We start from the raw sequence: 26,263 nt of genomic DNA, 5'->3' as shown, positions 1-26,263 counted from the left end.
GTGTGTGTGTGTGTGTGTGTGTGTGTTGTCCTGGTAAACCCTACATTATGAGGACAAAATGTCCACACAAGGATGCCAATATCCAAAATCCTTGTCTTTGTGGGGAAATGTTTTGTTCCCCATGGAAACAGTTCAAAAATCAGACTAAGTGATGTTTTTTTTTATTTAATTTTTTTTTTATGTAAAAGTGCAGAAAGTTTTCTGTGATGGGAGGTTTTAATGGTGGGGTTAGTGTAAGGGCAGAGAATATACAGTTTGTACAGGATAAAAACCATGTGTTCATTTAAAGCAGATTTACCACATTCTCAAGTACAGACCCAGCGAACAGCGAACATTTTCAGAATATTCTAGCAAGGTGTTCTCAAAGTTATGGACAAACATATTGCTCATTATAATGGTCGCTCATGAAGCATTTTATTCTGAAATGTTTTAGTTGGATGTTTGTCTAACGTTTTTAAATGTTACTACTAGTTTCAGAATGTTTAGAGGACATGCAAATGTAACAATCCCATCATGTTTGCAAAATTATAAAATGGAATGTTCCCTTGATGTTTGAACTTGGATGCTTTGAACTTTCAGAAATAGTGTTTTTAACAGGAATGTTTGCAAAACTTTTTTTTATTTTTTTTTTATATATATATATATATATATATATATATATATATATATTTTTTTTTTTTTTTTTTTTTGCCTGTACTATAAATGGAGCATGCATGTACAATACAATTCTCTCTATGTAACTAAACAATGTTCACATTCAAGTATAGTCAGTCGGCAGTAAGTAACACAAGTCTGTGACCTGTGCATGGTTGCCAAGGTGATTCTCTATGATTGCTCAAATCATGCTGAAGTTCAATACTTAGGGTTGATGATTTGAATAAATTACTAAGAAATGTTTCTTGAGCTGCAAATCATCATATCAGAATGATTTCTGAAGGATCATGTGACACTGAAGACTGGAGTAATGATGCTGAAAATTCAGCTTTGATCACAGGATATAAATTACATTTTACTATATATTCACATAGAAAACACCTATTTTAAATAGTAATAATATTTCACAATATTACTGTTTTTACTGTATCTTTGATCAAATAAATGAGCAGAAGAGACGAAATCGCAGAAATCTTAGCGAACCCAAACTTTTCTGGTTGTCAGACAGCAGCCATTAAATCAAACCCTGAGGTGTTCTTAAATACACTGTCAAACAAACATATCTTGCATCCTCATTCTTATGAATTATTAACCGAAAAACTATATCAGGGAAAATAGCTGGAGATGGAGGGAGAGATTTACATTTCCACAACTAGCATTTACTCCAGACACACATTTGAATACATTGGGTGTAAAAAGCTTGTTAAGACGCTGGTGGCTGGGAAGGTCAGACTCACAAAGAAACGCACAGAAAAATTATCACACTTACTCAGCCCATTATATCCATAAATAGGATAATGACTAGGCTGAAAGTCACAGCAGCGGATTGATCTCAGAGATATGAGAACGTTTGTTCGTGTATTTTCTCTTCTTCGTTTGTCTTCTTTCCAGCTCAGTGAAACAGAACATGAACTTAATGTGAAAGGTGCAGGTCTCTAGTGTGATTTATTATTTGTTATGACTTCACTGGGGAGATGCATTAATAATATGGGAGATATGGGAAATATGCACGGATCTATATACGGCAAAACCCAGAAGAACCTGTTGAATATTCAAAATGGAAGAACAATGAAGGCCAGACGAACAAATGTAAGGGCTGCTATTATGAACCATTATATACTTGCAGTTAGTGCTGCTAACGTCACAGGCATGGAGGCAAAAACCAAATGACGAAAGCCTTCACTTTGTTTTACAGTACATGTACTTACTGTGTACTTACCTAAGAAAGTACTGGGTAATATAAGGTAACTACATGGGTTAAGGTTAGGTTTAGGGGTCGGTTCAGGGCTAGTACTTAGTTATCACCCTGTTATTGCAATTACTATAATATGTATGTTGAGAACAGGACAGTAAAATAAAGTGCTACCCTTTCAAATGGGAAAGAAAAAATTAATTATGAGAACGCCGCTTACTTAGAAATAAAAATGCAATGATCATGTTGATTTTGCATGTTGAACTTGTGTCATGACTCGAAGTATTTCTGGTTTAGTTAGCACAAATTCAAGAGTTATTTTGATTCTTATGCAGGTTTGGCTGAATGCTTTCAAATCCCAAACTACAGCCAAACTTAAACCCGCACTTAACAAAAAATTACAAAACGAGATCACATTTACATCTGATTTGTTCCTACTGGACAGCGGCGAGATTTTAAAGGGGTGGTATAATGCCCTTTTCACAAGATGTAAAATAAGTCTCTGATGTCCCCAGAGTGTGTATGTGAAGGTTTAGCTCAAAATACCCCACAGATATTTTTATATAGCATGTTAAAGTTGTCACTTTTTGAGGGTGAGCAAAAACGCACCGTTTTGTGTCTGTTCCTTTAAATGCAAATGGGCTGCTGCTCCCGGCACAGGGGGCGGAGCTTCAACAGCTTGTCATTTTACCTCACACAGACATGCACTGAAAATTTCAACAACTTTTAGCCTTTTATGTTCAAACCGGAGTCAGATGATGGAGAGACTCAAGAAGAAGTGACAACATGTAGAAGCAACAGGACATTTCTGAATGGTTAGTTGATGAATTTATGTAGCTGATGTGTAGTTATCTTCTAGTCATTGATTAGCATATTCTGTCTTAATCTATAAATCGTGTTCAGGGGGCGGGGTTTATGTAAATTCTAGGGTTGGTGATGTCACTAACCCGGGAGGAATGTCGTGTAGTCTCTACCAGCCGTTTGTTGTGGGAATTTCTTTAAAAGCAAATATCTCCCTTTGCTTTGAACTTTGAGCGTTGTAACTTTGCAGATGTTGTTTATGCTCAAACAGCAACATTACACACTAACTAAAGTTAGAAAAGTGAAATCATAATCAACCTCCCCTTTAAACTGAGCATCTCAGATTTTCTCCTGAGAAACAGTCTCACCTCAGTCTCAAAAAGAGATGCCAAGATACCAAAGTTTGTGAGCAAAAGTCAGAAATCTCATAATGAACTCAAACCTTTCTCCTCATATTCTCGTAACTGAGCTGCTGTGCACATTCATTTTCAAAACTCTTGCTGTATGACAACCATTGACACATTTGTGTCTATTTTTAGTCTTGAGACAAAGTTGATATTTCAAAAACAAATAATTGAAAACAGCATTAAGTCTCCTGAGCCAAGAAAGAGCAACCGTGGAGCAATAAAACTTTCCTCTGTGAGACTAAGATTTACATGAGCGAAGACCTGGCCAAAACTCATTAAATACCATAAGCAACGCTTACACATAAGTCTCGCGTCGCGCGCTTTCAACATAATTGTACTCCAATTTGAAACTTGCAGGTGCTGTTAATGAACAACATCCTCGCTGACAAATGTTGCTCTTAAAAGAAATTAAATTTGGCCCCAAATTCCAGCATCGTGGGTGACAAATGTGGGCTCCTATAATAACCTCTCGCTGTGGGCCGAAGAAACCAGATCAAATCAGCATTTAATGGTGCTTCACGTAGAACTGGAACCCTGCAAATACCCCAACATACACATGTAATATAATAATACTTATTTATATACAGTATATAATACTTTTATGAGGCAAGGATGCATTCAATTGATCAAAAGGGGCAGTAAAGACATTTATAATGTTTCAAAAGATTTCTATTCATCAAAGATTCCTAAAAAAGAATAAGGATCAAATCAGCATATAAGAAATCAACATTTATTGGTGATTCATGTAAAACTGAAAATCTGCAAATACCCATCACATGCACTATATATTTAATATTTAATATATGACCCAAAATCAACCTCAAATGTCAATGAACAAAAAAAAAAATGTTTTAACAAATATTTGTTTATATTATATTATATTATATTATATTATATTATATTATATTATATTATAAATTCACAAGATCAAACTCTGTCAAGTGTCAATTAAAGAAAAATATATATTTTTTTGTATCTTTAGATTTTTGTGGCTAAATTTGAGGCTTTATTTTGTTATTTAAGGCTGTCTTTACATCATTACAGTATTATAATATAATATAATATAACATAACATAATGTAATATAGTACTGTAATATGTAATGCACGCACATAAGATGCAAAACAAATTGATGAATTTCCACAATTATTACTCAAAATACCGATATCTCAAAATGCCCAAATACTGTGCAGAATGATAAATGCATTTCATATATTGTGATAGCAAAACTGAAGTAATAGGCCAAACGTAGAAATGAAATGTAAATAGATAACTGGACCGTAAACACTGTGAGTATTTGAGCAGTGCATAAACACATGGCCTGCCCCAAACTCACAGGGCATGAGCGCTTTCATGTTCCTTCATCCGTCTGTGGAGGAATGGCTTTGACACACCCTGTGGTTTGCGGGTCTTTGGGTGGACTGACCTCAAGTCCTCCAGGCCTGTCAGGGGCATCTTCCTCAAACCCCTGAGTGATTGTGCAGCTTCAGGTGTCACTGGCTCCCAGCAGCCCAGGTTGAACCATGAATAATGGATCTGCCATAGAGCCGGAGCCCCCGGGGACCAGCGCAGGCCAGCTCAGCGTGAGCCGCATTAAAGATGGGCTATTAACAGCCTCTGATTCATAGAGCTGGCCGACTCCACACGAAACACCATTAGCTAACTGGGCTGAAATTGCATAGTAAGACAGAACATCCCATGCATTCAGGTTGTTTTCTGCAGAGACAAAGGTCTAAGTGGATGGTAAAGAGACGGAAACCGGAGGAGACGTTTTGATGGCTTCAAAAAGTGTCTATTGTGTCTTTTCAGGATAAAAACTTTCAGTGTAATTGGTTCAAATACACTACTGGGTGAAAACAGGTGGAGATGAATGTGTCTGCGCTTCTTTCCTTGGGACGTCTTTGATCAACACTTCACGCACCAGCGGTTGCACCAGACCGCCTAAAGAAGACTTTGAAGCCAATAGTAGTCTGGCAAGGCTATTTAGACTGGTAACAACCTCGCACAAATGCACAGATGTGCAGGTCAGCGGCGGGATGGAGTATCACGTTGTTTTCTCATTGACAAAAGACTGTCTGTTGTCGTCTACAGCAGATACACTGCAGAAAAGCGTAGTATTTTGGTCTTATTTTCCAGTTAAAATATATAAAAATCCTTGGAACACAATAAATTTACTTGAGAGGAAACACTACATGAGTTTTCAGAGAAAGTATCTTTAATAATGAGTGTATTTGATCTTACTGCATTGGCAAAGACAAGAAAAAAAAAAGACTGGATATGTTCAGTAATTTTGCTTTTTAAGCAAATGCATCTTCTTTTAAGATATTTTTACTGGAAAAGAAGAGGGAAAAGTTAAAAGCCTCATATAAAGTAATTATTTGCCGGATACTGACTATATTTGTCAATACTCTGCTAACAATGCGTTCCTGGTCTTATTGTGAACAATTAATCAGTACATACATACAGTATATATAAATATATATAAACACAATCATTCAAAAGTTGAGGTCGGTTTTTAAAGAAATTAATACTTTTATTTAGCAAGGATTCATTAAATTGATCAAGAGTGATGGTAAAAATGTCTATTTCAAATAAATGCTGTTCTTTTAAAATTTCTGTTCATCAAAGAATCAATTTGATGAGAATCACAGGGGAAAGAAATACATTTAAAAATATATTAAAATAGAAAACAGTTATTTTAAATCGTAATAACATTTCACAATATTAGCATTTTTATTGGGTGAGCTGAGCATAAGAGACTTCTTTTAAATACAAGTTATGTATGTATGTATGTATGGATGTATGTATGTATGTATGTATGTATGTATGTATGTATGGATGGATGGATGGATGTATGTATGTATGGATGGATGTATGGATGGATGGATGGATGGATGGATGGATGGATGGATGGATGGATGGATGTATGTATGTATGTATGTATGTATGTATGGATGTATGTATGTATGTATGGATGTATGTATGTACTGTATGTATGTATGTATGGATGTATGTATGTATGGATGTATGGATGTATGGATGGATGGATGGATGGATGGATGGATGGATGGATGGATGGATGGATGGATGGATGGATGGATGGATGGAGAGATGGATGGAGAGATGGATGGAGAGATAGATAGATAGTCACCCAAAACCAACTGGAAGTCACTAGAAGGAGTGAAGCGAGTCGTGGCATTGTGTGCATCCCCAGTTATAATATGGTCGTCTAGCAGTGTAAACCAGTGTAAAGCAGTGTAAACCAGTGTAAACCAATGTAAATTTACCAGTGTAAACCAGTGTAAACCAGTGTAAAGCAGAGGTAAACCAGTGTAAACCAGTGTAAAGCAGTGTAAACCAGTGTAAAGCAGAGGTAAACCAGTGTAAACCAGTGTAAAGCAGTGTAAACCAGTATAAACCAGTGTAAACTAGTGTAAACCAGTGTAAAGCAACACAACAAAGCCTCTCTTTCTCCAGCACACAGAGATCTCTGTGATAGTGTGGCGCTCTCTGTGGTCAGACTGTCCTTGTTAGCAGTTCCTCCATGCGCCGCTCTCACAGGAGCCATAGAGAAGACGCTATCGCTCGCCGACACTGAATTCATTTAGGATGCAGCGAGGGAACGCTGGGAAAAAAACTGCACGGATTGCTGGATGTGCAGCAAGTTTACATCCACGGGCGCATGGCAACACTCCCAGACTTTCAGACTTATCGAGCTCACTGCTCATTTGCTGCAGATTTCACAGCAAATATTGATGAGTTCAAACATTTGTACTAAAGTGCTACTTGGAAGCGACATATTTTTGAATTATTGTCGTCTTTATCAAACAGAGGATTTCATCTGTTTTGGCACACTGCATGACGGACGCTTATCAGCTTCACGAAAAGGCATTTTAGCATACTTAGGTGCCTCGACTATACAAATCCGATGGGAAGTAAAATCACAAATGAGATCTCTTTAACATCTGTTTCCCAAGAACGCAGAGATTAAACTGAGCACAAATGAACACATTAAGCTGAAGTCTCCTATATCTCTCTCTCTTATTTTCCAGTTGCAATATATTAAAAAAGCCTTGGAAAAAATTACATTTACTTGAGAAGCAAGACTGCATGAGATTGTAAGATAGAAAATATAATGAGAAACATCTGAGATAAAGTTGATACTTCAATGAAGCAAAGCTGAGAACTCCAAGTCTCCTGAACTATGAAAAAGCAACCTATGAAAAACTAATTGAATCTTCAATTCATGTGGACTATTGAGACTATTGATGAGTCCGATATTTCAAACAACTCAATCTATCAACTATTACGCTTTAAGAAATAGTTTTTTCCTCATGTTTATGAGTGTTCATGTTATTTCCACGGAATAGTTTTATTCAGCTCTATTTCTGAGAACTATTTTCTCATTTTACTCCAGTTTTATTCAGTTTTATCGATATGCTCTAGGTGTTTATTAGTGTGATTGTGCTTGTTCCACTCTTAATGCCGAGTGATATCCACACTTCATTCTTCCTCTGGTTTATGAAGTAATAATGCCTTTTCAGAGATCCGACATAGACACTATTGTCCACATGACTTTAGAAAACTTGCTCAGACCAGCAGCAATTATGCTGAAAATATTAATGCAACAGTATGAAGAAATAACAGACCCATTGAAAATATTTCATGCTTTTGCAATGTATATACAATACAGTCTATGAAAGCTAAAATGCCTTTCCCTCACTTATGTCACTATGCATCGGCTTGACGAACAGTTGTTTTGTTGATGCATTTCCTATTGAAATGGCTATTGAACACCTTACAAAACATGTCAGGTTATACCACAGAAAAAAATATGCACACTTATAATATGCACACTTATAATATGCACACTTATAAAATAAACTCCAGTCACTTTTCAATCAGTTGATGCTTAAAAAAAAAAGAAAAAAAAAAGTATGAGCATTAAAGACCAAAGCCATGATTTTCTACATACTATTTTCTCAACACTTGCAAAATACATGAGCTCAAAGCTAAAGCCAAAAACTCAAATTCTGACGTCATGGGTTTTGAATCTGCTGCATTCAATTTTGCACATGAAAATGCAAGAAGTTTAACAGCCAGAATGTGTTACCCTTTTGTTAAGGGTATCTAAGACTGTCAGACTGTCTCTAAATCTATTCAGATCCAGGTCTTTCTGTAAAGCGCAGACGGTGGGCTGTTAGACGAGCCCAGACGGACAGCTGGCTTCACACTGAATAACAGGTATCAATAGAACAAAACATGCTGCATATGACGGCCAAAACAGCATTTACTAGAGCAACAGTGGAAATGATATTCTTAATAATCATCAAATATCATCTTAACCAGGTTTATTTGAGAACAACAACAAATGTTATACAAATGCTTACAAGAAAGGAGGGAAAATGGTAATATTAGAAAGATACACTTAAATTTCAAGATTTTTTTATAATCTGAAAATGACTAAAAAAATTAATCTTCATTTTTTAGACAGACAGACAGACAGACAGACAGATAGACGACAGACAGACAGACAGACAGACAGATAGATAGATAGATAGATAGACAGACAGACAGACAGATAGATAGATAGATAGATAGACAGACAGACAGACAGACAGACAGACGACAGACAGACAGACAGACAGACAGACAGATAGATAGACAGATAGATAGATAGACGACAGACAGACAGACAGACAGATAGACGACAGACAGACAGACAGACAGATAGACGACAGACAGACAGACAGACAGACAGACAGACAGACAGATAGATAGATAGATAGATAGATAGATAGATAGATAGATAGATAGATAGATAGATAGATAGATAGATAGATTTTGTGTTTCAAATGAGTTAATATAAGGCAAAACTAACCATATTAACTGCATCAAGTAAATGTTATTCAGAAACACTTTTGTCTGTGGATTTCTTTTTGCCTTTAGATGTCAGAGCTCTTAATAGAGGAAATCAAACTGACACAGTGGGATTAATAGTGGCGTGTATAAGAGAAGCTTTTATGGACAAATGAAGCGATGAATGGACAACAAACAAACAAACAGAACCATAGAGGTGGTCACCGAAGACATGGTGTGTCCACAGGCACAGAGCCAGACGCAAATCAATTAGTTGTGGGTTTGGCAGCGCTGGCCGTTCCCGAAGCACGAGGAGGATTCGTGCAGAACAAGAGACACGCATTCAGACCTGGAGTGACGCAACAGTGGATTTATGGCAGCGGAGACCAGATGAAACACACAGTTGCGGCTCCTCATGTGCTGCCAGCAGTGTGAACACACACCTCCTCTTGGACACACACTCCTGTTGTGATGGATGAGGGTTTGTACACATTCTGTCCACTATATAATATTCCCAGAGCAGTGTTGGGAAAACACATCAATTACAAGCTACTCACAATTTCAAATAGTTATATTACAGTCAAAGTATATGGGGGGTGGGGGGGTATTATATTTATTCTGTTATCGCGCAAGGTCCGTTTTTCTTTTTTTTAAAGAAATTATTACTTTTATTCATCAAGGACATATTCAATTCATCAAAAGTGAACCTTAGAAGACATTTATAATGTTACAAAAGATTATTGATACTTTTAAACTTTCTAAATATCCTGAAAAAAATGTATCACAGTGTTGATGTTTTCAACATCATAAATGTTTCTTAAATGTGTGTGTGTGTGTGTGTGTGTGTGTGTGTGTGTGTTTGCTAATAATTTCACACTAAATGCAACTAATATAACTAGAAATACCATTACAAAGTTATAAAATGCAGATTTACCATTTAGGGTTTGGATTGCCATGAGTAAACAACGTTTTTGGTTTGGTTTTGTTCATGTAAGCTAGCAGCGCCACAGCTAGTTAAACGCCAACACTGCTCAGGGTCGAGAGACAGAACGTCATCTGACAGTCAATTCAACATAAAAGACTCTTGACCCACCCTGATAAGTGGGACATTACACACGCCACGATTAAATAATTAAATGAAATTACTTTTCCCCTCAGAACATCATTTTTATTTGTTTCAGAGATCAGCGACACACTGCCGTCTGTCCACCCCCGCGCATGCTAGCAACATCACAACTATATCAGCACGACGAGAGCACACAGAAACTAATTTCAATATGCCACACGTCACAACTAAACACACAGGCTTCAAATGCAAACCTTTCATCTACAAGTCTGCAAAAAGCACAGCAAGGAAACGCGAGGCATAAATAATTAAGCAAAGGCAAATCGCTGCGTAACCGTAAGCGTCTGAGAAGCGTGACATCTGACGGATCCCAATTGAACGGCGCCGCCTTTCCACTCCAGGTGTTGTTATCGTTTATCCGTGTTGGAGACCTCGTGTGTAATGAGTGGTTTATCAGCACGTAACAGGCGCCTTTAGTAGTAAATCACTGGCGGTAAACAAACCTAGGCGATGACGTGACACTGTACCTTCGCCAGATAAAGCCATAATTAAACCCACAGCTCTTATCATCACACGGGGAATTATGTCATTTAAATCTGCGCCTTGTAAAGTAGCCGCCTGAACCAATTACGGGAGGATCGTATGTGTCTCTCTCAAATGTCATTTTCATTTAGAGTAGGAATAGTTTGGGTTGATTGCAATAACCGAAGGGAAAAATTAAATCAGAAATCCATCTATATGTGCGATGGGGTTCAGATCGCAGATGAAGGTTCGTCGTTCTCTCAGGCTTTATCTGATGTATTGTAGAGGTGACTGGAAAGTGACTTTAACAAATGTGTGGATGTTTAGTTTTTCACTTCAGCTGTGTGAAGTTATTCTCTATGAAGCTTATATAAATGTGGTAAACACTAAAATAGCACCATGGTATTACTGGGTGAAACTGTCAAGAACATGTTAGGTTAGATTTCTCCTCACAAAGAGAAAAGAAAACAAAAATAATATGAAGAGATTTACAATTTAGATACAATTTAGAGATTAAGCCTATTTTATTTTAATGATGAGCACCCTTGTGCATTATTTTAATATGTTTCTCTAAATGCACATGTAAGCTAATCAAATAATAATTTAAGTAAAAAAAAAATTACAATAAGGGGAACTTTTTTGGGGGAAATGTGCTTAATTGTCATGGGGGAAAAAATACGGTAAAATAATTCCAAATCTAGGAAATAAAATACATTTAATTAAATTTATTCATTTAAAATTAATAAATAATAATGTGTGGGTGACATATGATCCTAATATTTCTTTGAGGGATTATGTTTTGATGGAAATATAGCACAGTAATACCATGGTATTCTTTGCAGTCGCTTGGAGCACCATGTACATTTAATACAATAATTTAATACATGAAATATTAATACAACAATTTTCTGTTTTACAATAATGCTAATCTTTCTATTATTTAAAAAAAAAAAAAAAAAAAATCTGTGCAAATCGTCAAATATACACTTCAGCAATCAAGCTAAATTACCAAGACACATATAAAGGAGGGGAAAGCATGTAAATTAGCTGTGATAACTAGCATGCATGCCCAGACATAATTAAAACACACCGCTGTTAACAATATCGTCAGGATGTGTGTATTAGACCAGATTTACCCCTGGCAATCTACATTACACGTCCAGCGCCGGACACGTTCATTAAGCAGAAATGACCAGCGCTCCATTTGCCTCCAAACTATTCACCCATGACCAACAGAAAGGTCACGGCTTTGGACGCGGCGGACTCGCATCTGGCTGAAAATAGAGCGTGAAAAGGCACTGTTCCGATGCGCTTCTGCTGTTGACGTCCTCTGCATCAAACGAGGAGCGTCTGACCATCTCGAAAACTGCACAAACGAAGCCAAGACAATGCCAGAGACCGGCGTCCACCGCGATGTGTCAAGAATGATCTCTCATACTCAACAACAACAACTCCCATCACATCACATCACATCAGAGTAAGAGCTGAGCCATCGTGATTACTGTCAGTCTGTGGGAAATCTCCCATCCTTGTGTTTTAATGAAGGAGAACTGGGGCAGTCGAATGATGAACCGTCGTGTCTCTCGGGTATTAACTTACAAAGCAGTAAAACAACAGGGAAACGTCCCAGCGGCTCGTCCCGGCCCGGCACCACCCCTAATCTCTCCAAGATATGCATCATTGGATCAAATCCCACTGTATCCTCAGATTAAACGTGCGCTTATAACAGTGTGATATTAAACACAGATGTGCGGTGGTCATATCATAACTTCTTCACATTGGAAGAGGAGTTTATACGGCTCACAGGCCAGCTGATTTACAGCAAACACTGAGAAACACAAGCTCACACCAAACAATATTACAAAATGTGTTTTAAAAAACATTCTTTAGTCGACTCCATGCCCCAAAAAAACTTCTATGACTTATTTAAATATTAAATCATGAAGTTAAATTAAACAGCAATGCTTAGCCTATTTCAGTTTTTTTCTAGTAAATTATACACTTAAGTATTTAATTCAAATATTCAGGAAATATTGTGGCAATAAATAAATAAAACTATGGGCTGTCGATTTACCAGCGTAGTTCATCTTACATTTCATAGAGTTGATTGGTGATGAATTAAAGATATCAGGTCAAACATTCCCCCTGTATGAGTTTTTGTCTCATATTTATATCATATGATATAGCAATATCACGATTAACGTGCACAATATCACGAGATATTGATTTTATACAACAGTTCAATAAATAAGAAGCATTGTTTTTATTTTAGACACAATATTGTCAATTTTGCAAATGAAAATATTAGCTATGAAGCCATTCATAGCTAATATTTATAGCTAATAAAGCTATGCTAATAGCTAATAAAGCTATGCGTCTCTGAGCCACACAGCGCGTTTCGTTTCTGAATGAATCCGTGTTTTGATCAATCGCGTGAACCAATGATTCAATGGTCCATTCATACAGAGAGTCATTTACTTCATTCAGCCGTTTCATTCAGAAACGAAACGCGCTGTGTGGCTCAGAGACGCATAGCTTTATTAGCTATTAGCATAGCTATCGCCATATCATGTAATTAATTAGATTAAAAACGTATCTTTAATCGCTTGACACCCCTACAATTTTTATATATTGTCTAAAAATAAACTTTTTTGGCGTTGGTGCAAAAAAACATTAAAAAAAGTTGATTTGAGCATAGAAACAGAACAAGCCACGTTTGTTATCCAGTGTGAATGTAGACAGATACACACACACACACACACACACACACACACACACACACACACACACACAACTACACATATTTCAGTCAGGACCACTTTGAGAATGAAATGTATTGACAATCTTTGGATTTGGCGAGAGGCTTAGGCTCTAAGACAGCTTGAGATACATCCTTAAACACAAATCCCCCAAGCCTTTTAATAACCAAATGTTTCTTAGCATATGAGTACAGAAGGAGATACAATTATTACATACAGAGTTTCTATACAGAATCCGCTGCTCTATTATGAAGATGCTAAGAGGTGAAGGGGTGGAGGTGGTGTAAATGCACGTTGAATGAGCTTTAATACTATAGTAGATGAGTAGGTGGAGCTGAGCGTCAGCTGATATTGTGGAGCGATCAGTGTTCTGAACTACGCCTGAATTCGATCACTCAAGCTCTCTATATATGGAAAAATAGGAAATTCAGAGCACATACACTTCAGGAGACACAAATCCAGAGATGATTAAAATCTGGATGTTCAATTGTCGAGGCATACATGCTGCCATATCTATACAAATGTTTTTACGTAAACATTCATACTTAAACCCCATCGAGCATCTCCCACACTATAATGAATGCTATCCTTTCTTTTTAAAAAACACACAATATATTCATGTTATTGTCAGCATGTGGCATAATCTGATACAAGCACATAATAACAGGCTGAAACGTTCATCTGCACGTGCTATTGTGATGCATGCATCCGTATGCACTCATAAACCACTCCATACAAGCTGCATAAACATAAATCCACCAATGCAGCTTTTGTGTTTTGTCACTAATTTACATTTTAACAAAAGAGCAGACAATCTAGCAAAAAGGAAAGATGTTTATATACTGTGCATTATCAATCTGAGAGTGTGTTTCTATATCAGTGTTTATCGTAGAATGTGCTGATCATGAATCTGGGCTCTCGTGTTTTATCATATTAACTGTGAGACGAGAGACTATCCGACCTCAGCACAGCTCCCTGAGGAAAATCATATTGCTCTTTCATAGCTCGCGAGTCTTAATAGAGTCTTTAGTTTAGTGGACCACCGATATGAGTTTCCCAACACCAGTAGATGCTAGAGAGGCTTATGTGATGCAGATTAAATGTGATATAAGATCATACAGAATAGTGATGCATCGAAATTAAAATTCTGGACCAAAACCGAAAATTCTGGATGTGCTTGGCCAAAAACCAAAATCCCCTTCTTTTCTTTTTTTACTTGTAAAAATTAATACAAAAAAATTACAACAAAAAAAATCGTACAATTGTTAAAAAAAAAAAAAAGAAGACTTTTTCATTACTTTATGAATTAAAATGAATCTGAATTAAATTAATTTATAATAAAAAATGTATTCATAAATTCATAAAACTTTAACAATTTAAATATCTATAACAAACGTAATTAAAACTTACAACAAAAGATAATGAATAAGAATAAGATGCAGTATGAACTGTAAATTAAAACATGAATGAAAAATATCTTGGTTAAATAATAGTGCATTAATAATAATAATAATAATAATAGTTTATTATCATTGTTGTTGTTGTTTGAGAAGTACATTTCATTACAGTATTATATTTCTGTCATAATTTCTTCAAGTTAAACCAAACTTTTATTGTGCCGTTTATCAGTTGATGATTTCAACTATTTCAGCCAAAACCAAAATGGCTGTTTCAGAACTTTTGTTCTCTTTTTTGCTCTTGTATCATTAATTTCTCAGGAGAAAGAACTGAGGAGGAGGAGAAATCTCCATGTGCTTTCTGTTTTAGCACATTAATGTCTAGGAGAAACAATCGACATATTAAAGAGATCTTCTTTCCCACCAGCAGAATAGCCTATCTCCCTCTGCAGAGCAGTTTGTGTGATTTAGTCGAGCTTTTAACTTCCCGTTTCACACACACACACACACACACACACACACACACACACACACACACACACACACACACACACACACACACACACACACACACACACACACACACACACACCTGAGCCGTAGACCATCAGCTGTAGTCGTGCAGCCTGACAGCAGGCAAGCTCTCTTTTCTCTCTCTTTCTTTCATGTCACCATCATTCTGGTTCAGTCTATCACACACACACACACACACACACACACACTGTCAGAGATAAACTGCACACTGTCACTGAAACACTGCCGTCCTCAAGTCAGCGCTCAAGACGGCATTAGAAATCTCAATGCATCTGCAATAATGTCACAAAATACTGTTTTGCTGCAGTAAAATCGTATGGATGAAGTTTCGAATGTCATGGAGTGACTGATAACGCTTAATAAACATGCAATGGAAATCACAACTCTACTTCTGTAATGTCACATTTTAAAAGAAAATGTATTTTCAATAAGGAAGAAAATATTACAGGGCTGATTTTATCCATTAGGAATTAAAGATCACGAATCCAGACAAACGTTGGAATAATGTTCACAATAAGACTTTACATACAAATTCATAAAGACAAACTTTGTGTCCAGAAAATACAATTTATTTATTACTGTATTTTTCTTTTGTTGCATTTTTATTTAGTTTTTTGCATTATAATGATGAGAATTTCTGGGTGAAAATGTGCTTCATCATATAATAAAAGTTAAACATTATATTATATTATATTATATTATATTATATTATATTATATTATATTATATCATATCGTATCATATCATATCATATCATATCATCATATCATATGATATCATATGATATCATATGATATCATATGATATTATATTATATTATATTATATTATATTATATTATATTATATTATATTATATTATATTATATTATATTATATTATATTATATTATTATGGAAAATATAAACAATGTGGGGGCAAAATGTGATCCAGTTAAAAATGTACTTTCCTAATTGGTTTCATAACAGATAATTAAAATAAAAAAACATTAAGAGAATAAATAGAAAAGTAATTAGACTTCAAAACTACTAATTACCAAGTTACCACAGGTTTTTTTTTTTTTTGATGGAAAAACTTCAAAACAACAACTTACACACACACAAAAAAAAAAAGCTTTACATTTTTAGCAATGTGTCTATGTTTTAATATTAGTTTCAAATGTTATTTTTTTCTATTTTCTATACAGACGGTCTGGTTTTTGGGAGCAAAAAAAAAAAAAAATAGATTGAATTTGAAAGGCTGACTCAAATCATGAGTAATACGGTCATTATTTCACACACCATCAGCGGAGCCGAATACAGACTGAAGTCCTCGTCCCGGGGTCACAGGAGGGGTGTGCGACTGGGACCAGAAAGGGGCATCAGCGGACCTGATCAAAGCTTGCCTGAGATGGCAGGGCTCGTGTCACACTGGTGATGTAGGGTCTCCGGCTTGACCAAACGCCACTCGCTCACAAAGTCAACACGCATTCGCAGAGATTGGAATTCCTCAAGCTGTGCCGGGGCCGTCCGCAATAGCCATAATCAAATATGAATGGCTCCAGTAATACTGCCGCGCTCTCGAAAGATAGAGGTGAACAACGGGCAATAACTCAACAAGATGAATCATTTTCAGGGAGATGTTTGGTATTGAGGGCTTATTTTGATGGCTACCGCGAGCGAAGGGATGATGCAGTTCATCCAATCAGAGGGGTTTGTGTGTGGGTTGCAGTTCAGGATGATTCTTGAGCATTTCCGAGAGTCACTGACCATCCAGTTTCCCAGTCTAGAGGCCTAGGAACATTACTAGACAGAGAACGCCGAGTCCGAACACACACTCTGAAAAAATGCAGGGTTGTTTCAACACAAATTTGGGTCAAATATGGACAAACCAAGCCGTTGGGTTCAATTTTTTGAATTTTAACATTTTTAACCCAACGATTGGGTTCATCCATATTTGACCCAAATTTTGGTTGAAACAACCCTGCATTTTTTAGAGTCCATCCAGCATCGTTTTCAGAGAAAAGCCTGTAGCCACACATGACCCGCTCCAGCCCTGAACACAGAGGGATGGAAACCTGCATAATTCTGCAGCATTTTAAAATTTAAGACCGGATGGAGAGTGAAAGTTTTTAAGAGGGAAGAAATGAAACCGAGAGAGACCTGAGAGGTTCAATTCCAAAAGCAAAGTCAATATAAAATGACTTCTAAAACCCATTTTACTTTTATAATATGATGTTTTTGATTTCATGTTAACTTCTCCTGAAAGTAGATCTCTTTCATATCTCATATATATGATGTTGCATCGATAGTATGTCCAACATTATCCAAATACATACAGCTATATGTGTATATATACTATCAGGGACGGACTGACAATAAGTCCAGAACGGCCGTCCAACCGAGGGCCGTCGGCACAAAAAAAAGTCTAATAAAGCAACATGAACAGCCAACAGCAGAGGCACTAATACGATCACTTACAGTGCTATGCATAAGTTTAGACACCCATGCTAAAGTTGACTAAAAAAAGGAATAAAAAATCATCTTTTGGAAATTGAACTTAATGCCTTAATTTAAAAAATTAGGAAAAATCCAACCTTTAAGGACACCAATTTTCTTTGTGAATGAATAATGTATCGTAAATAAATAAATGTTCTTCCTTAAAATACAGGGTGCATAAGTCTGGACACCCCTATGTTAAATTCCCATAGAGGCAGGCAGATTTTTATTTTTAAAGCCCAGTTACTTCATGGATCCAGGATACTATGCATCCTGATAAAGTTCCCTTGGCCTTTGGAATTAAAATAGCCCCACATCCTCACATAATCTTCACCATACCTAGAGACTGGCATGGAGTACTTTCCATAAGGTCATCTCTCAATGCAAATCAAACCAGCTATTAGGCTAACTGAAATAAAACCATGCCAATCTCTAGTTATGGTGAAGGCTATGTGATGATGTGGGGCTATTTTAATTCCAAAGGCCAAGGGAAATTTATCAGGGATGCATATCAGGGCATCCTGGCTAGTGTCTGTCGCGCACGGCTGGGGGAGAATGGCCGGATGATGGGCCTATTTGGGAGAAAGTCCAGGGCTGTTTTTTTAGCACCAGTCCATCCCTTATAGCAAATCTCAACTGCTTTCTTGTCTTAAAATGTAAAGTATATTATCACCCAGCTCTTTAAATAAAGCACTGGATATTCACCGAAAATAATTAGGATTTACTTTGAAACAATTTTCACTATATTGCTTGTAAATTTCACAAATAATTACATGTCATCGCAAAACTATATGATCGTCCAGCTCTAGCCTGCTAAATGTGACGAATGGCGTGAATATATGAAGATATTATAAACGTTATCTGTAAAGCTGCTTTGAAACATTGTCTCATGCTTCTTCTGTGGAAAAGTCCAGAAATCTCACATGCATCTCCTCTAGAGTTTCAGAAAACATCTCAAAATGTGTTTCTCAGATTTGCCAAGATACCAAAGTCTAAATACGAGACCCAATGATCTGAGCTATTCTCCATCCTCTTATTATATCTGCATCTATTTTTATTTCTTCTTGAACAGAGAAACATGCTTAAACTCAGAACTCATTTCTATTTAGAGACATATTAAGGAGACATTAAGTCTCAATGATAGAGCAACCTTTGAGCAACACAACTGTCCTCGGGGAACTCTAAAGCAGCCGCAGATGGCCTGTTTAGTGCTGGTTAATTACTACTGAAAATCTACAGCTTTCCACTGAATGCCATGAAAATTAATTATGGTTAATATACTTATTTATATATATTTTGTTTGTGCGTCTGCCAGGAAGCACTGCGGGCGACGTACACGGACCATTGACAGAGCAACAAAGCAGAGCGTCTCTCTTTCTCCAGAAAAACACATCCATGTCTGATGCAACTCGTAAAGAAGCCCGCGTGAGACATTCTAACATGTATTTACGGCCGACAAATGCCAACTCATCCAGCCAAGCTAAATTACCATGGTAACATCCGACTGGATGACCAGCATCGACGGGAAAGAAGAGAACTGCACTCTGAGACTGTGAGGAGGGAGTCGATTTCACATTTGATTATTTTCATTCCAGTCAAAACCGACAGATTTCACTTGCACGTCTCTTCCTGGTGATCCATCATGTACAGTGGGATCCAAAAGTCAGGAAAATGCGGATGTTTTGTCTTTTTTTATGTCAATGTGTCATGCAACATTTTTCATCAAAAAGTAGAGGGTGCAACGGGGCTAAAAATGTGCTTTTCACTGCTCTCATAGTGTGTGATTGGAGAAAAAATATTGATGTTTTTATTGAACATTGATGGAGATTTTGAACAGATTTTGTGTGAAAATAAATCATCAAAAGTGTTGTTTTTTTAACTTATAAATGTATGTGGTGGCAAGGTTGGCCTTTCACAGACACACAGGCAAAACACACATTATTTATACACATACTTTAGTTAAAATAATATGTTTTTAAAATGTCTAAGTTAGTACTTGTTCACAACAGTCACTTTAGCAAAGTTGGTACTATTTTTGGTTTATATATACACACACACACACACACACACACACACACACACACACACACACACACACACATATATATATATATATATATATATATATATATATATATATATATATATATACATGGTTTAATACACTGTCATTAAAATTATTTAAAAAGTAAATATTCTGCAAGCAATGAATGAGATCTCATAATAATTTAATAAACTTTATAGTAGTAACAAGTAAATATAATGTTTTATTATATGATATGATAATATAATATTTATGATGGATAAATATCATTATAAATATGGTGGTTATCTCTAAGGTGGAAACCCAACTTAATATATGATACAACAAATGGAAAAGTCAGCCAGCTGTTAATTATCATATTAATTACTTTGTCTTTCGCCCCGACAGAAGGGGAACTTTTACACCAAATACCATATTTTTACGTTATTGAACCCTTTTGCTTAAATTACCTTTGAAAAAAAAACTGAAAATCATTAACAAGACCTTTGTCTTAAAACATAGTCAATAATTTTATCGATTCTCATTTGCTAAATACATCTACATTTGACAAACATTATATATTAGAACGAATTAGCACAGAATTAACTTTGCGTTGCTGCTCGTGATCGCGTCAAGGATAAGACACATTTCCACGTTCATCATCAAAAGTGGTTGTTAAAGGGGTGGTTGAATATGATTAGACTTTTCTAACTTTAGTTAGTGTGTAATGTTGCTGTTTGAGCATAAACAACATCTGCAAAGTTACAACTCTCAAAGTTCAAAGCAAAGGGAGATATTTGCTTTTAAAGAAATCGCTTTTTAAGGACTACAACAAACGGCTGGTAGAGACTACACCACATTCCTCCCGGGTTAGTGACATCACCAACCCTAGAATTTACATAAACCCCGCCCCCGGAACACGATTTATAGATTATCAAGACAGAATATGCTAATCAATGACTAGAAGATAACTACACATCATCTACATAAATTCATTCATTTATTCACAGAAATATTCAGTGCATGTCTGTATGTGGTAAAAGGAAACAAATCTGTTGTAGCTCCGCCCCCTGTGCCGGGAGCAGCAGCTCATTTGCATTTAAAGGAACAGACACAAAAACGGTGCGTTTCACCCTCAAAAAGTGACAACTTTAACATGCTATATAAAAATAACTGTGGGTTATTTTGAGCTAAAACTTCACATACACACTCTGGGGACAACAAAGATTTATTTTTCATCTTGTGAAAAGGGCATTATACCACCCCTATAAGAAAAGTGGTGAGCCATCTAGTGGTTTAAAAGAGAATAAATGCGCCTTTTACCCCGGTGTGCATTTAGCCCCGCTGTAGCCTAATATCAGCAACAACTGGAATGAAAACACAGATTGATACATTTGTGAATAACATTTACTGTATGAATGAGCCTAAATGGTTTTGCATCTTAGGATCTGTTTACACCTGGTCACATGCGTTTTTACTGCTCGGATAGATCGGATCTGATTTGTTAAAACGGTTTCATTTACACTTGACCACATAAATGTGTCTCTGCAAAACTGATATAAATCTGATCTTTCAGATGCATTTATAGATGCATTTACACTTGTCCAGTTTCGATCAGAATGCGTATCAAGACCACCTCATGAAGTTAAATCCGTCTCCAAAGCGTTTCAGAGGGATTTACACCTGGTCTTTTCAAGATCAGATAGATATCCACTCAGAGAAAACGTATGAAGTGACCTTGAGTGCCATAAGCTCAACGTTTCCCACATTACAAGCTAAAAGCAGCACGTCTCACAGAGGTCTTTAAAGATTTTACCCAGCGCTTCTACCGCTACATGCAAAACATCAATAATTAAGCATGCACAATGCTTTTTGAGGCTCTGTTGCACAGCACAATCATTTCATTTGGTCCATATTCAAATAAAGACTTGTTCTCAAGGGTACCGTTTTGAATAACAGTAATACAGCCTGACAGAGTAATGACAGTAATTATTGAATTATTGTTGTGGTGCTCCAAAAAACGCTCTTGAAAAAGCCACTTGACCTGCATGTAATCACTGTCACCTGAAAAATACGCACAGCTTTTCATTTTATTCCACTGCTGTTTGCATGCTTCACGACTGAGGCAAACTCGTGTTCATTCTAATAATACGCTCTTTATTTCAAAGGTATAAAGCCTTGTGGATAATAGACTGAGGATGGAATGAATGAAAGGTGAGGTTTGAAACAAAGCAAATTCTCTGTTCAAATCAACATTCCTGTGTAAATATGTGTGCAAAACATCATAACTCGCTCTCCATCTAAAGCTACTTTCCATGTCTGCTGATGTCACTACGGCCACAGTGTGTAATTGGATGATGTTAATAAATAGAAAATAGTTTTTCAAATAGAAAAACATTAAGGTCTCGCTATACCTTCTAATATGGAAATCACACTTTTCATGATCCAAATCCAATCAATTCCCAATGTATAAAATCAAATCCAGACATTTTTCTCATAAAATATCTTTTTTCACTTTGAATTATGTCACATTACAGAAATAATCAAAGAAATACACAAAATACACACCTCTGACGTTGCTCTTGTTCAGGCAGGAAAAAAAATGAAATACAAAAAAGCAAAAGATCTTGAATAAGAGCTAAATGAATGTAAAGTTTCAATTGAACGTCCATTTATTGTGTTTTTGTTTTTAAGTAGAGCAAATGTAGCCAGAAATGATGTAAATACATATGAAAGTTAGTTAGTTTCATGTTTAAATCAATGTGTGGCTTGACATTTCTTTGAAAATATCTGAAAGCAAAACAAAATCTCAATGTGATAAAAATTCATATATTTTTTCAGAATCATAAAACTTTGCTAATTTAAACAGATCCCAGATATCTCAAACATTTTCGGACCCCCTCCTATATATGTTTCTTTTAAGGTAGCCAAAAAGTCCCTACAACAGAAATAGTTTTGCTGAACACTGGATGCAAAAGCCATGTTGACTATAGACTATATAAAGATTCAATTAAGTTTTTATTATGATTAACTTTACAGTAAGCTGAGGCTGCTATCAGTGCTTAATGTTAAGCAAACTATTCTGCTCTGCTGTGAAACTTCACCATGTTCATGTCGCCCACTCTGCTTTACAACAACAGTGAGAAAGCAGCCGTTGTTTCACGGGCGACTGGCTGAAAAGCCCACACAGTCGGGAAGGCAGCGAGGCCGGAAACACGGGGGGTCGCGTTCCTTTGGCATAAACCGGATCTCGGAGCAGGTGTGGGACCGTAACACAGCAGATCATTTAAGCAAAGGTCTGCGGCAGAGGCACCTAAAGCAGGTGCAAAACTGCAGAGCTCCAAAGCCAGACCGAGATCAATTAAACAGGCCTGATGGTCCTCCTTCCAGGAGTCATAAAACCGCTCTCATTTGTAACCCATATCTGTCATCTCTGCCGCCCCTCAGGCAACATACATCAACGCCCTCCCCCCTCGCCGTCCCGCTGCGCTAAGGTTTATACTCAGACTCAGTAAAAGGTAATCAATGGTGTCCGTGGCACGTCGCTTCTTCCACACGATCTATCAAAGAGGGCCGCGTGTCCGAGCCTTTACTCTGAGGACCCGAAGGCGACACTGCCAGTCACGGGACATATATCAAGACGAATCTATAACACATTAGTTTATGTGAGTTTGCAGCATGCATGTGCTTGTATTGGAAAATATGCGGACAGGAGCGCTACTGACAGGCCTCTGCAGTCGCATTATATCGCATATCAACATAACTGTCAATAGCACTCAGCAAATGCATGGGAATGCACTGACACTCATAAATATTGCCACATCACTCTGTTTATAATTGCCTGGCAGCATTAAAAATTAATGTGATAATTACATGCAAGCTGGAATGCACTGACGCAACTCAAGTTTCATTAGCTGCGGATAATCCGAGGGCGCAACACTTTAAGGCATCTCTGGACATACATCACTCGCCTAATCGGATAATCTAAATCACTGATTGGATATCGAGTTCCAATGCGGGCTCCAAGGGGCCCGATGGGGAGCTGGGTAAATGACAACAATTAGAGAGAACAGAGCCGAGGCGCTTGAGGATTAAACTGAGATCATGTCGACACACAACAAGGGGCAAACAGCCACCGGTTCATGAACGCGAGACGAAACTCTGTCAACACACAGCTAAACTGAGTATTTCCCACACACGTAGAAGACATGTGCTCGCTCAGGAGACAAACCTTTAGAGATGTCGGCGCATCGATGTGGATAAGTACCACGCGGTCAAAGATGCCTTGCTCTTACTGGAAACTACAAGATAAAGCAAACGTGTAAACGTGCAGTGGGGAATGTGGTTTTAAGCAATCCAAACGCATAGAAAATCAATCATGGGTGCAGAGATAGAATGCAACTAATAGTGCCATTTCTTTACTTATTGAAAAAAGATCATTCATTTTCAAGCACAAATTAAAACAAAGACTGAATAAAGACTGCATGATGGACTTATGATTAGCAAAATTAACATTATTAACCATTCTATGCATTAATTCGTCTATGCATTAAAGCATATCATCTGCATGCATGCATGCATTATCCAATTCAGAAATGACTAAAAATAAAAAGAAAGGAGGGTTCTCATTGTGATATTCATTAAACACTCAATTATCTCACAACAAACGAAGCATGACGTAATTCAGATAATCAAAGGGCATGCTACATCAAAATACTGTTTTGACCATAATCATAGAGCCTAAATGTTATTTTGGGGAGTTTCTAAACATCAGAGATGCTCTCTCATCCTCTACACAGTCAACTTCACATACAGCAGTCGCATATGAGACCATCACTTGACTATTAAATGGCATTATTCTAATGACAAATGTGGAGAGCGCATTACAGTGTTGAAAAATACAAGCAAATATGCATTACAAAGAAATACAGAAATGTCATATTTAAGAATATGCACATCATGCTGGTTAATATTGCAAAGTTGAGAACTGTAGCCTCAAAATGCTATTGACTACACTCTAAATTATCTCCCAAAACAATAAATCACACCAAAAATCAATAATTTCCAGTCTAATTGAGCAGATTTAGATTTTGATCAATAGGTGATCACTCCAGTAACACACTAAGGAGCCAAGCCTCCGTTCTACACAGAGAGAAGTTCAGCTGATATTTCTACAGCACACTGCTCAATTCTCAATACTGACCTGATATCAAATTATGAGTTACAGTGGTGGGAAAAGCATGGTCACCTTTAACATATGCATCGACCAATGCAAAAGAAACAAAGAAACTCATGCATTTCAGATTCAAAGAGTGAATACAGGTGAAAACGGGACAAGCTTAATCATCTGCATCATTATGTCAATATTCTTCGTTTACTAAAAATGATAAACTAGAATGTTTCATTACATAGTGTGATCATTTGTACAAAAAAAAAAAGTCTCCAACCTGTATTCACCCTATATTGCATTTGTATATACAGTAGCCTATATATAGCCTATATGTTGGAAAATACCGCCAAGTTGACAAATAGACAACATGTTCTGCAATATTTTGAACGATCTGCCAAACTAATCCAATGAATCACTGCCATTAACAACCATTTCGATTTTGATAATGAACAATAGATGATCATCTCAGTCGCTGTCTAAAGAATATATAGGCAACTCTTTTCAACTTTTCATTCTGGCAAATACACATATCGATAATACCGGAAACAAAAGACGCATTAAAGATAAAACGGCTTATTGATTCAGACACAAACTACCGGCAACAAGTTGCGCGTAACCCTTCTATATATGCCATGATCTGCCTTATAGACACATCTCCAGCCGTCTTATACATCTCAGAAGATGTTCTACATAAGAATCCGAGAGTTGGACACATGCAGTGGCTATAAGTCTCTGTAAAAGCATAAGTTTATGGAGAGGAGCTTTACCTGAAGCGCAGTCTCAATGAAGCCTCGGCTGTGGATTTTACGCACTGTGTTCCGGGTATTTCGAGCTGCTCCTGTATAACGGTACGATCCTCAATGCGGCGCGGTGTGAGCGCTGGGGACAGACGCGATGCGTTGCGATGCGTTGCGATGCGATGAGATGCGATGCGAAGCTCGCGCTCCTCTCCGCCGGCGCGCGTGATGAGAGTCTCTTCTGTGTCCAGCGCGCGCGTCTGACAGCAGCGCGCAGCCTCGTGCGGTGATCAGCAGAACTGACTGAAGAATAAGAGCAGGACTCACTGAGAGTTCACACACTGCTGTTTGCACACTTCTGTTACACCCTCTGTGCATGCGTTATGGCAGAAATGTTTCGTTTACCTTTCTTGCATAAAGTGCATGGACCTCATTCATTTTTCATTGCATATACCGTCTTTTATGTTCTTCTCTGTTTATGATGCTGTCAAGATGTTTATATTGCATCTTCTTGTACATTAGTACAGTAAGTGCTCCTGTAAATCAGGGGAAAAAAATCAATAAAGCTCTACTGATTCTGGAAACTTGCAGTTTGTTGTGATGTTACAATAACAAAATGCATACAAAAATGTTAAAAACAGAGGAACAGCGGTATTAAAACATTAGTC

At 37.0% G+C, this 26,263-nt stretch overlaps 1 protein-coding gene across 2 annotated transcripts in view; it reads right to left on the bottom strand.

The window, feature by feature from the left end:
* The window catches only part of cdh22 (cadherin 22), a 206,670-nt gene extending 180,832 nt beyond the window's left edge, over positions 1–25,838 (bottom strand). For both annotated transcript variants that reach the window (XM_082136387.1, XM_082136388.1), the window contains exon 1: positions 25,626–25,838. The gene's annotated coding sequence lies outside the window, so the exon portion shown is untranslated. The remainder of the gene's footprint in view (positions 1–25,625) is intronic.
* Positions 25,839–26,263: the final 425 nt, after the last annotated feature.

This window comes from Leuciscus leuciscus (assembly GCF_965113295.1).
Source record: "Leuciscus leuciscus genome assembly, chromosome: 14".
NCBI classification, from domain to species: Eukaryota; Metazoa; Chordata; class Actinopteri; order Cypriniformes; family Leuciscidae; genus Leuciscus; species Leuciscus leuciscus.
Note: the sequence above shows the minus strand (reverse complement) of the source record. Positions and strands in the feature narration are given on the sequence as shown.